Source organism: Anguilla anguilla, chromosome 14 (assembly GCF_013347855.1).
Source record: "Anguilla anguilla isolate fAngAng1 chromosome 14, fAngAng1.pri, whole genome shotgun sequence".
In the NCBI taxonomy this organism is placed as follows: Eukaryota; Metazoa; Chordata; class Actinopteri; order Anguilliformes; family Anguillidae; genus Anguilla; species Anguilla anguilla.
In genome coordinates, this window is record NC_049214.1 from 36326292 (window position 1) to 36339640 (window position 13349).

Below are 13349 nucleotides of genomic sequence, written 5' to 3' on the forward strand. Positions count from 1 at the left end.
CACACACACAGCTCTTGATGCTGTTTAAGGTAAAACTTGTTATCCATGAAACTGCATAATTGTGTTTGATTATTATTATATTTTTACAATAAAAGACTTTGCATGGATCTATGCACTGCTTGTAGTTTTTTTTACTGATATTGATGCCAGTTGCCTATATGTGAGACTAGGGTCATTACTAGTGTTTTTACCAAAGCTAAAAGATTATTTTGTAAATTGCCTTTATTCAATTTTCGACACTAACATGAATTTACCAGCATTACCTATGTTACATATGGCCAGCAGTGTAGCATAATGGGTTAGGAGCTGGCCAACTATTGTGCCCTTGAGCAAGGTACTTAGCCTGCATTGCTTCAGTATATATCCAGCTGTATAAATGGATGCAATGTAAATGCTATGTAACACGCTATGCACGTCACTCAGGATAAGAGCGTCTGCTAAATGCCTGTAATGTACAGTAATGTAATATAAAACCATACCCTTAAGCCCATTTGTAACTTAAAACACTACATTGTCTATCTTGCTTTTACACCTACTACAGCACATTACATTATTTATGCTGTGAGTTTAAACATTTAGTACCACTGATATCTTGGCATCAGCTCTGATCGTTGCATAAACCTTTATGCACACACTTACATAAGGGACTCTGGAAAAGACCATCCGATAAATGCCTAGGCATAATGTAAAGTAATTCAAATCAATTCAACCCGGCTTCTTCTGGCATTATTCGCCAAACCGTGTATATGGCTGCTCTCAATTTGCAGACGGCCCCTTACTTAACCAGAAGAGTGTTTCAATGATGAGGCTGGGTTATGAAAGGGATACGCTTGCGTGGGCGTGGGAGGGGAGGTTGAGGCCTGGAAGGAATCTGGATCTTGGCCTGCATTAAGTTTGCGCAGGCGGTCTGTTTACGACAGTAGTCCAGTCATTTTGAATGGCAGCCCCGCCCGCTCCTGCTCTGTGCAGCAGGCCTGAGTTCCTGCACTCAAACCCCAGGCCAGGCTGATCTCCTATCAGCAGCACCTCCCAGGGTCTGGAGCTGGTCTCCTGATCAGCAGCATCTCCCAGGGTCTGGAGCTGGTCTCCTGATCAGCAGCATCTCCCAGGTTCTGTAGCTGATTTCATAATGAGCAGCATCTCCCAGGGTCTGGAGATGGTCTCCTCATCAGCAGCATCTCCCAGGGCCTGGAGCTGGTCTCCAATCAGCAGCATCTCCCAGGGCCTGGAGCTGGTCTCCAATCAGCAGCATCTCCCAGGGTCTACAGCTGTTCTCCTGATCAGCAGCATCTCCCAGGGTATGGAGCTGGTCTACTATCAGCAGCATCTCCCAGGGTCTGGAGCTGGTCTCCTGATCAGCAGCATCTCCCAGGGTCTGGAGCTGATATCCTCATCAGCAGCATCTCCCAGGGCCTGGAGCTGATCTCCTCATCAGCAGCACCTCCCAGGGCCTGGAGCTGATCTCCTCATCAGCAGCATCTCCCAGGGCCTGGAGCTGGTCTCCTCATCAGCAGCACCTCCCAGGGTCTGGAGCTGGTCTCCTCATCAGCAGCACCTCCCAGGGCCTGGAGCTGATCTCCTGATAAGCAGCATCTCCCAGGGCCTGGAGCTGATCTCCTGATCAGCAGCATCTCCCAGGGCTTACAGCTGGTATCTAAAGGCCGGTAACTGAAGGTTCATGTAGTACAGTGTCTTGTGACCTCCTTTTTTTAATGTAAATTTTTTGGCGATCCACAAGTGTATACCTTTTATTTTTTATTTATTTGCTTAATAAAGATATTAGCTCCACAAAGCTGCTCTTGCTCACTGTTATTCAGAAAGACTGAGATTCAAATATATCACTTCACCCAGCCACCACACCTCTTGCTGATGTGTGCCTGTCGTGTCTCAGAATTCTTGTAAAAAAGAAAAACAGGCGCCGTGTCTACGTGAAAAAAAACTCCCTTCTTTGAAAAGAGACCCGCTGCTCTTCATATATCCAGATGAAAGGCCGAGGTGTTTGTCTGCTTCTGTGTGGAAGCATCGCGCCAGAGTGCTTTTCAAAGGCGTTCCATTACTCAGCCCTTTTAGACTGGGTCTGGAGAGCCCAGAGAAGCCCGGTCTCTCTCACTCATGTATCAGGCTGATAATGTTGCTTCTGCCAACTCCACACTCATTTCACTTATTTTCCTCCCTACTTCTGTGTGTGCTGAAGTGTGTCTGTCTCTGTTTATCAGCTTGTCTGCGTGTCTGACTCCTTGTATGTCATTACTGCCCATTACTGGAGAGCTGGGGAGAAGCTTTGTGAAGTATCCATGGCTATATCTGTCTCTTCATCAATTGAGTTCAATATACACTGCTCTGTTATTGCGTATGTGTCACACTGAATGGTTTTAGACCTTTAGACAAAATGTAATATCAGACCAAGGGAAACTGAGTAAATGGAAAACACTTAAAAAAATTATATTTCTTTTTTTTTTAAATGATAAAACTTATGAAACACCCATATCTCTGCAGTTGATTTGTTGTGAAACAGCTTGTTTGTTATTTACAGCAATGCACAATTTATATATTTTGGATAGATCTGGAGATGCAAAGGCACACCTAGGTACACTGCTTACTTTTGCTTCATAGACCTTTAATAGTTGCACATAACACCCTCAGATTTCGTATACTTGTGGTCAAGGAGTTTATGATCCAGGACATGTGTAGTTTTACCAGCTATATACTGTACATATGATCTCTCAGTATGTCATTTAAAACTGAAGGAGAACACCATGATAATTGCATTTGTGGCATTTTATTTCCACCCAAATTATAAATATAATCTAATCTAAATCAGTATTGCAAATGGTACCACTGTCTATCTTCATTTATGTAATTTCCCAAGTATCTGTGATGCTCCCTTGAGCACACAAATGTATTCACACTACAGCTTGCTGTATTTCTACGCAGTAGCCAATCTGAAGATACTTTCTGTATTTATGACTAGCCTAAACCTGATAATGGCTTATCAGATCAAAAAACAGGGACCTTTTTATGTTAGTCAATATATTATCCTGCAAAATTAATGTGTGCTTTAAGACTTTTAATTTTGGCACGGTCGTTAAATTGAACGGGGGTGAACTGGGAGCTGATCAACCTGGAGGAATGCTGAAGCCTTTAATGGTCAACAGGGTCAGCTGATGTTTCTCAAATTCACGCTATTCAAATACAATCGGGTAAGCCCCACACATTATTTGTGTTATACCACAGTAAAATATCCCTTTATCCTGTTGCACACGCAAGTCTGTTTTCTCACGTAAATCTGTCTATTCAAAGTCTAGCTAAATCTGCCATTACATTACCAATATACAAATAGGTGAAAATGCAGGCTTTTAAAGAGAATGGGAGATGACACTCTGATTGGCTATTTAGATGTTACAACCAAGACAGACCTATTATTATTCTGTTCATTTGAGCCTTTGCCTTACTTTGCGCTGAAATGATCTGCCGTTTAACTAGCAAAAGTGGATCTGGCCACGCCTTAAATGCACTTGCACCATATGCTTTAGACCATGTGCTAAGATTGTTAAAATAGAGCCTTTAATCTTTTAGTATACGTGCAATACATGTGAATTTGAATAGATGGCATCCACCCTGTTGGATACCTCACGACACTGGTGTCATCATTTTGTGTTTTGCAAATACTATTTCTGTATTCTTTTTACTTGAATGTGGGCCTCTTCAGCTCAGAACTGATATGAAGAGAAGGCTGTACCCCCCCCCCCCCTCCATCCCCCCTCCCCCCCCCACCCCCCCACAACACCCTCACCCCTCACCCCTTTTCTTCCCGGAAGATTAGAACTTTCCGTCAACAAGGACTTTTTGGCACATTTTCATCTACACTGTTGGGGTACGATCATCAACCGCATTGCCACATCCAAGCTCTGTGTTTAAAGGGAATTGCATAGCAGTGAAGCTGTACTTGTGACTGTACACTGTGAAGCTCTGAAAAATAATCAAGGACAGTGCCTGTGCTTTATTCCACAATGCTAACAGCACATAAAGGGCTATTTCTGTATTTCCAGTCTGCAGCTGGCCTCTGGACGTCTCTGAGATTGGGAGGGGGGGTAGGAGGGGTTCAGAGTTGTCAAAGACAAAAGCGCTCAAAGTGTCAGGGCTCGTCTGAAGGTCCTCCCCTCGGGGGACCTCGTTAGCGGCAGGGTCCCGGCGGCGTGTGATCCGGGTCCAGCTCCAGACCCCCGGAGAGCGCCGCGCTCAAATTAACGGGGAACATCCAGCGGGTTTCGTCCCAACAGCCGAGAAATGCAAACCTTCTCCCTCCCTCCCTCCCTCCCTCCCTCGGCCTCCGGACTCTGACAGGACGGCTGGCTTCACGCCAAACCGAGACGGGTCTCGCGACGCACCCACGGCATTGTGGGTCGCGCCCTATGCTGACGGAGCGGGGCTCCTGGGCGCTTGGGGTGCGGGGGGTGTCACGGAAACGACACCATAACCGCTTTTAATGAGGGCACAGATGCTCTTAAAGGATATTAATATTATCATTTTTCTGGCAGTAGAAAGGACACCGTGTTCCTCCTCCGGTCGTCTTCCGCGTAAATTCCCTTGAAACATGGAGCGTTTATGAGGGAAATTAATCACACGCCCGGTAATGAATCAAACAGCCAGTTCTGTTACACTGTAAAGTCTTCAGAGATAACTCAGCTTGCGCAAGTTTATATGAGTCCACACAGTGTCGAAGGCAGTCTGTCAGTGTGATACCTGCTCTGTCCGAGCGGCTTTCAGACTGAACGCTTTGCAACGTAGGGGTGATGATTTCAGACTGAACGCTTTGCAATGTAGGGGGGATGAATTCAGACTGAACGCTTTGCAATGTAGGGGTGATGAATTCAGACTGAACGCTTTGCAATGTAGGGGGGATGAATTCATTAAATAAATGTTACATGGAGGACAATCTGGAGATCTGTGTGCGTGTGTGCTTGTAGTCAGTATGGGCTGAATACGCTTATTTAATATACTGTTAAATGCAAAGGTATTGGGGCAGTTGTGGCAAATGGGTTGTTTTTCCCTGTACAAAACATATTTGTATTTTCTTGTATTTTCAATTCAAACAATGATTTTGAGGCAAATTTCAGAGTGTCTCCATTTATTACATGGCATTTGCTTAACCTATATTGAACTACTGTATATTACAATAATTGAATGAGGCCTCTATTTCAAATCATAATACGTGTTGGGACAAAGTACATTTTGACAAATTTAATGACTTGCAAGGCCGGTATTTCATTGCATACCCCATATATTTGATGACAGCATCGAGTCTGTGACTCATGGACAGCATTAGGTTCATGATGTCAGCCTTTGAGGTGCTCTGACAAGTTTTTACCACTGCCTCTTTCAGTTGCTGTGTTTGCTGGGGTTTCTGACTTAAGTTTCCCTTTGAGCAAGTGAAAATCATGTTCAATGGGGTTTAAACTGTGAACTTGTGACTGACTGGGCTATGTAAAACACTGCCACCTTTTCTTCTTGATAAGCTCGGTTATGTTTGGTTATTGTTTGCGGTCTGTTTTGGGTTGTTGTCTTTCTGCAGGACAAACTTCCATCCAATGAGTTTGGTGGCATTTCTCTGAATATTGCTGGACAGTATGTTTTTTACGGTACCCTTAAACGGTCATTCTGTTGCTGCCATCGCTGGTTACATCATCAATAAAGACCATTGATCTGGGTCCAGATGCAGCCTACCACACTGCCTCCACCATGCCTGAGAGATGAAGCAGTACGTCGAGGGTCCGGAGCAGTCCCTCTCTCTCTCCACACTTTCACCTTTCCATCACTCTGGTAAAGGTTTATCGATGTCTCTGCTGTCCATGAGATTCTTTTCTCCAAAACTAGCTTAGCTAATCTATGTATTGTTTTCTATTGTATTTCTGTTCTTGATGCTGGTGAGAGGTTTATATCTAGAAGCATAGCCTCTGTAATTTGCTTCTCCCAGTCTTCTGTGCACTGTGTCCTGTGGTACTTTCACCTCCAATGTATGGAGATCATTAGCAATTACTCAAGCTGAAAAGTTAGGATATTTTCACAGCTCTTATAATAATTCTGTCATCACTTTCTGATGGCTTCTCCGGATGACCTAGTCGCCGATGATTCATAAGTCCTCCAGTAGTTAGTTTCTTCTTCAGGACATTCCGCATTGGTGACTTCGGAAACTTCTGGCTCATAAAGTAAACTCTACAAACGCTTCCAGAGGATTTAACCCACGTTAAATTTTTTACAGCTGGCAGTCATTTGTCCCAATACTTATGTTGACGTGGGATCAGAGGACTGCACTCCTTGAATGGCAGTGTAGTGATATAGCTCTATTTCTTCTTCTTCTTCAAAAAAAAAAAACATTAAATAAATGCAGACAGTGTCATTTTTACCTCAGAGTCAGTGTTTGATTTGAAATACAAATTTAATTAGTACAGAGAAAAACTGTCCCAATACTCCTAATGGCATTTTACTGTACACTTATATGGCATATTTACTGTTTATTGAGGATATAGTCAATAGAGCCTGTTTGTTTTAAGCAAATGGAGACAGGACAAGGGCTTTGTCAATAATCAGATGGTTCTTAATGAAAGCCATTATACTTTTATATACTGAGGGGTAGATTAACCAAGGATAGCGCTAATTAGCTTCACATGCTTGTTTTCCATTGAGCGGGGAATTTATTAGCTCTAATTAAGTGAACACAACTTTCTCATTTTAATTTTGGCACCACTATATTAAAAAGTGTAATGACCGACAATGCAGATCTTAATACCAGAGTGGAACCCTGACTTTTTCCAGTGTCTGTGTATCCATTTGGAAAAGTGACAGAGAGACAAGAAACGATGATCTTCAGCAACCCCACTCAACCCTGCACTTCCTGTGAGTTGCAGTCCCTTCCTCTGAGGGGAGTATTCTGTCTGATGTGCTGCCCACTGTGTTTAAATGGCAGGAATTCAGACAATCCGCTGATGCACAGGGTTATGAAAGCACAACACAGCCTCACTTTGGGCTGCAACATGCAGCCTTTCAGCAACAAGTTAACTCCCCCAACACAGAGCTTCATTTTCACTATGGCTCAGAGTGTAGAAAGTTACCCTGGCTTTACACTAGGGTTAACAGTCTATTTTAAATTTGCCCCCTTCTTCACCCCCATTTTGAAAAATAAACTCTCCCACTGCTGTAACGATCTACTCCGCTTGTTTGTTTGGAGGTACACCAGCACGTGAGTCTAGTGAAAAAGCGCATGCATGCAGGTCTAGTGAAAAAGCGCATGCACGGGGGTCTAGTGAAAAAGCGCATGCACGAGGGTCTACTGAAAAAGCGCATGCACGAGGGTCTACTGAAAAAGCGCATGCATGCGGGTCTACTGAAAAAGCGCATGCACGGGGGTCTACTGAAAAAGTGCATGGTCTCTCCGCCTGTACTTTCCACCATGAGATCCACAAGCTGAGCCACCAGAGCTTCCGCAGGGCTTGGTGAGTTCCCATGGTAAAGACAGATCCTGCTCACCTGATTGGACCACAGGGCTCAGGAGGGAGAATGAAAGGAGAGCAGTATAGAGGGGCTGGGTAAATAAACAGAGCAGCATAGAGGGGTTGGGTAAATGAAAGGAGAGCAGTATAGAGGGGCTGGGTAAATAAACAGAGCAGCATAGAGGGGTTGGGTAAATGAAAGGAGAGCAGTATAGAGGGGTTGGGTAGGGGTTGGCGGCGCTTTCAAGTTTACGATGAATGAATGTGAGAGAACAGCCACTCCCCCTCAGGCCTACCCTCCCGGGGACTGTGTATTGCTGAAAACTCAGGGGAGCAGGTTACAACTAGTGGAAAGACATCATTTTTGCCCAACCAGGTTTCTGTTACACAGAGTGCATCCAAGTTAGAGTCTAAAATAGTATCAGCTATTAAACGCGACTTATTAACAATAGATTGCGCAATTAGCAGACCGATACAAACAGCGTCTGCTTTCACACTCCGCAATTGTTCATGAGTCCGTTCCAGTGGTCTTAGATTGGCATGATCAACACCGCGGTTATTATATTTTACAGCTCGGCGTCTCCTAAAAACAATAGATATCCCAGGAACTGGCCCTGGAGAAAGGTAGCACCCAGAACCCCAATGTGTGTGGCGAGATATACCAATTGCCCGACAGTTCTGTAAAACCTCATATGGTAAATGACCATTATACTCTCCTCCCAGAGTGATTAGCCTTTCTGGAGAGTACTTCACTTTTGTGCTAAATGTACACATAATAAGTCACAGTTAATCAACAATCAACAGTTGCAAGACCTGATTTAGTGAAGGGGATACATAGAATATAAGCAAATATACATTAAAACAGTGAATTATCAAGTCCAACTCTAAAAGGTCCAACTCTAAACAGTATGCGGTTGTAAATCAGCAGAGCAAAGTTCAAGCTCCAGCAATAACAGTGAATAAAAACACGTTAATGCTGAGAGAAGCCAAGTTCATCAGCGCCCAGCGCTATTATACGAGTTTCTGCAGGTCACAAACCACTTAGCTAAGTAGTGCAATACCCTGCTTACTCTCAAGACTATTGGTCTTGTAAATGGGATCAGCAATGTTCAATCTGCTGTAATTTCACTCCGTATAGAAGTAGAGAGGGTGCACCCCGATGCAGTTCCAGGATGGCACCTGACCACACACCCCAAGGCAGGCTCAACCTGCCTGCAGGTTTCTGATCCAATGCAGCAGAGAACACCGTAGTCCCGGTGTGAAGTTCAGCCCGTTTGCAAGTTGCGGCTGTGATTCAACGCAGTTGAGTCAAGGCAGTCCGATGTAAGCAGCACAAGCAGCCGTCCCACGAAACTTTTGTTCTGCCACAGCAGTTCAAGCAGAACAAACCGACAGGGACTCAGGTAATGGAGATTATTCTCCCGGTGATGCCAGTGCTCGGTCTTCTCCCGGAGATTCAACCTGCTGTAATTTCACTCTGTATAGATGTATATATCACTCCGTTTATGTAGCCTACAGTTAAATATAAGTATAGAAGGTATAAAATATATAAAAGATATACAGATCAGAACAGAACAGAATGTGCATATATCCACTTCGTTTAGACTTTGTTTAGACTAAGACGCTGCCGATGTAGTCACAGGCAGCCATATCGCCGCCATGTTTGGCAATCAATTGGATGGGGGTTGGGTAAATAAAAGGAGAATGGTATAGAGGGGTTGGGTAAATAAAAGGAGAATGGTATAGGGGGCTGGGTACATAAAAGCAGAATGGTATAGGGGTTTGGGTAAATAAATGGAGAATAGTATAGATGGGGTTGGATAAATAAAAGGAAAATAGCATAGATGGGGTTGGGTAAATAAAAGGAGAATGGTATAGAGGGGTTGGGTAAATAAAAGAAGAATGGTATAGAGGGGTTGGGTAAATAAAAGGAGAATGGTATAGGGGGTTGGGTAAATAAAAGGAGAATGGTATAGGGGGTTGGATAAATAAAAGGAAAATAGCATAGATGGGGTTGGGTAAATAAAAGCAGAATGGTATAGAGGGGTTGGGTAAATAAAAAAACAATATATAATGGGGTTCAGTAGATAAAAGGTTAAGATGCATTCCTTTTTTTCTGGAATTACAGTGGATTTTTTTAAACAAAATTTTAATGTTTAACTTCTGACCCAGTATTTAGTTAAAAAAAAAAAAAAAAAAAAAAAGCAGGTATGACTACACTCTGCCTGTCCTTAACTTGAGTAAAAGCATTTACCCTCTATTGTGTTTTCATGATTTCAGAACTCTCAAAACTGTTGGCCCTGAAAAAATAGCACTTGAATTTCAGTTTGAATAAAATTTAAGTACAAATGATAATTGAATCTAGGCCACCATCATACGAGTATAAATTGTCTTTAGTTTAGAATTATTCTCATGATATGTCTACCAGATTTACTGGAATTTTACTGTCATATCAGCAGCTGTGTTTCTTGGAATTTATTAAATCTAATTTCGACCTGTGCCTTCAGTTTCACAAAAGCGAGGATTATGCTCTTTAAAAGACAGGTGCTCTAAATGGATAGCAGGACTTAAATTACATTTTATAATGATAACAATATGCCCCTTCACCGACACAAATGAAATAGTTTCAGTTTGAGCATTTCACTTTCTTAAAGAAAAAAATGCTGGACTCCTTGGAATCTATTTGTGTTCATTCAACATGTTTGAAGGGCATATTTAAAAAATGAATTTGTATTTAATCGTCTTTTTTGATTTATTCTTTCTAATTATGCAGAACACATTAATTGGAGCTTTTCTCTGCAAGCATTCATCTGTGCAGCACCTTTGCTATTACAAACATGCCTTTAGCCAAAACAGTGATCTCTCTGCACAGGCAAACAGTAGTCCAGCCCCCTCAAGAGTAGTTTTATTCAGCTTGAGAAGTGTTGAAAGACCTGGATCTGTAAAACAACTTTTATTTATGTATTTATTTATTTTTCTTTTATTATTTTCTTCTAAGACTAAGATGCAAATGTCTGAAGAGGGGGGTCTTTAGCCTGGGGCATCAGATGGCCAGAATCACTGCTGCCCTGCCCATTTTGTGAAGTTAGTTTCACTAATGTGGAGTCTATACAGACAGGCTTCGTAGTATCCATTTTTTTTTTTTTACAGCTGGATTGTTCCCGGAAGCCATTTCTGGGTTAGCTTGCTCAAGGGCACAGCAGAACTGTCTTATCTGGGATTCAAACCCACAACCCTTGGGTTACGAGCTCCGCCCCTGCTGTACCACACTGCAGCCCTGCATGGGGACAGAGAGAAGCAACCACACTGGGAGTAGAGAGCCAGTGGGGTCAGGTTGTGACATGGGGAAGTCCAGCTGGGTTGTAGGGTTTTAGGATTTATTGATAGGTATGGTGGTACTGTACTCTTCCGTTTATTGCCCAAAAAATGGGTGTCTGACCCTCCCCCCCTTCACAGGTGACCACTCACCACACCTGAGCACGCTGCATAAATCTGGAATTGATATTGACGGTAATTAAAATGTCTGAGCTCAGGTTCCATGAAGTCACATGATCCCATACTTCAGAGTCAGGTGCAGAATACCACGTGCTCTGGCGAACTTTCAGCCGCGGTAACGGGAAGCGCTACGGCGGGATAATTAGCCGTAAACAAGCCGTTGCGAGCACTGCGTGTTTCCATGAAGGAGGGCGTGGAACAGAGCCGGGCCAGATGAAGACTGGAACGGGAGCTCGTCAGCCTGCCGCTAACGAGCTCTGCTTCTCGCTGCGCGGTGAGGAGGCTGCTGCGTGCTTCTCAGAGATGATTGAAGCCGTCCTCTCTGCCCGTATGGAGCACCGTGCTACGCTAATTCAGGGCTACCTGTGTCTCTCTGCCCCTCCTCTGAGTGGTCTTCATCCTTAACAAGGGCCGAGTCGGACTTTTCTGGGCCCATTCCCACTGACAAATCATAGGCTGGGAAAAACGTGCAGTCGGGCAATGAAAAATAAAACTTCACTGCTTTTACACGTAATGGGACGATAATAGTATGATCGGAAAGTGATAAAAGGAACAGTATCCATAACGATTATGAATCTGTCTCATCTGTCCGTTTGTGTGTGTATGTGCATATGTTTATAGTATGCGTGTTCGTATGTGTGTGTGTGTGTGTGTTTATAGTACGTGTTTGTATGTGTGTGTGTATGTGTTTATAGAACATGTTTGTATGTGTGTGCATATGTCTCGCGTCCCTTAGTTTGGTCTGCCTGCGTATGTCTGGTTATTGTTCATTGTTGAGGTATAGGAAAATTGTGTGATTTTCCTTGCCACTGTTGCCCTAGGCTTACTTTTTGGGGGCCGGTTCTCTGTAAAGCTGCTTTGTGACAAAGCTCCTTTGTTAAAAGCGCTATACAAATAGAATTGATTGATTGATTGATCACATTCCACACGTCTGTCTTGTTATTCAATTATTGGTGTCTTGTTATTCTGTTCATTGTGCATTATGTTCTCCTGTGTCTTATTAGCCCCAGTGTACCTGGGGTTGGGTACAGGATCCTACTGTTTTCTGCCCTCGCTATGTGTTCCCAGTGTTTCGAGATTTTGCGTTCCCTGCCTTTTTAGTGTTTTGAGTTCCTTTGCATGTTTTTTCTGTTTGCAAGTATTTTTTGAGTTTTCTTTTGGAATTGCCCCTCATGGCATTTTGCTTGTTCTCTGTTTGTTTTGTGAGTAAAGCCTTCATTTGTATTATACCTTTTGGCATCTGCGTTTTACTGTGCTTGGGTCCTACCCCGCCTCACCCTGACAGAAACTTATATACACCAGGGCTAACAAGACACAGGAGAACATAATGCAACATCAACAGAATAACAAGACACCAATAATTGAATAACGAGACAGACATGTGTGGAATGTGATCACACAATAATCCCATTACCACAGCAATTAACAATAACCAGACATACGCAGGCAGACCAAACTAAGGGACGCAAGACAGGACAAAAACTATGGGGAGGCGGGAACCGAGGAGGCACAGGCGGGAACAGAGGAGGCACAACCGTGACAGTATGTGTTTATAGTATGTGTATTTGTGTGTTTGAGTTCATGGCTCTGTAGACAGAGAAGACTACAGTTTGGTTGGCTAAGCTGTAGCTCAGTGAATCTGAAGTTGGTTTGTCACTGACACATATTGCGAACATTTGCAGTTTTTGCATTCTTCACTGGACGGCGAGTAAACATATGGATGAAAGTCTGAAAGTTAAATCTCATGCATTTTTTGTGTGGGAAGAGCTGAATAATTCATCAGACAAACAAAGAATAGTAATGTGCGCTTGAGGCATTTAGAAAGAAAAAAAAATGGGCCTAACAAACAAGAAATGACAGCCTCCTGACTTATTGCTGTGAGAATTTGGTTTCACCCAGGCAAATTGACAACCGTTCTGTTTCCCGAAAAAAACGGAATGCAAGCATTTAATAAAACCCGAACGCATTAGAAAATTTTTATTCTGACAACAGCTGTATCCTGTCTAAATGTAATACTTTCATTTTTCTGGCTTTTCAAACGTTAACTGTAACTCTAAAAGTGAACAGCGCATATATCAGAAATTTACCATTACGTATTTTGGGTTCACATTTTAACATCGACATTGGGTTCACAGATCTTCAATTTCCTAATGAAAAAAGCTTGTATTTGAACATTTATTTGTGAATTTCAAGACTGATTGAATACATGGGTGTGTTGAGCAGTCTTAACTTTGTTATGCAAAGTCTTTACTTTGGCTCACATTTAAATGGGCTCATTTTCAGTTTTGAGTTCAGTAACTTAATCAATTTGATCCAGGCCAAAGTTAAGGAAAATATCGAGTGAATACAGGCCAAAATTAAGAATTT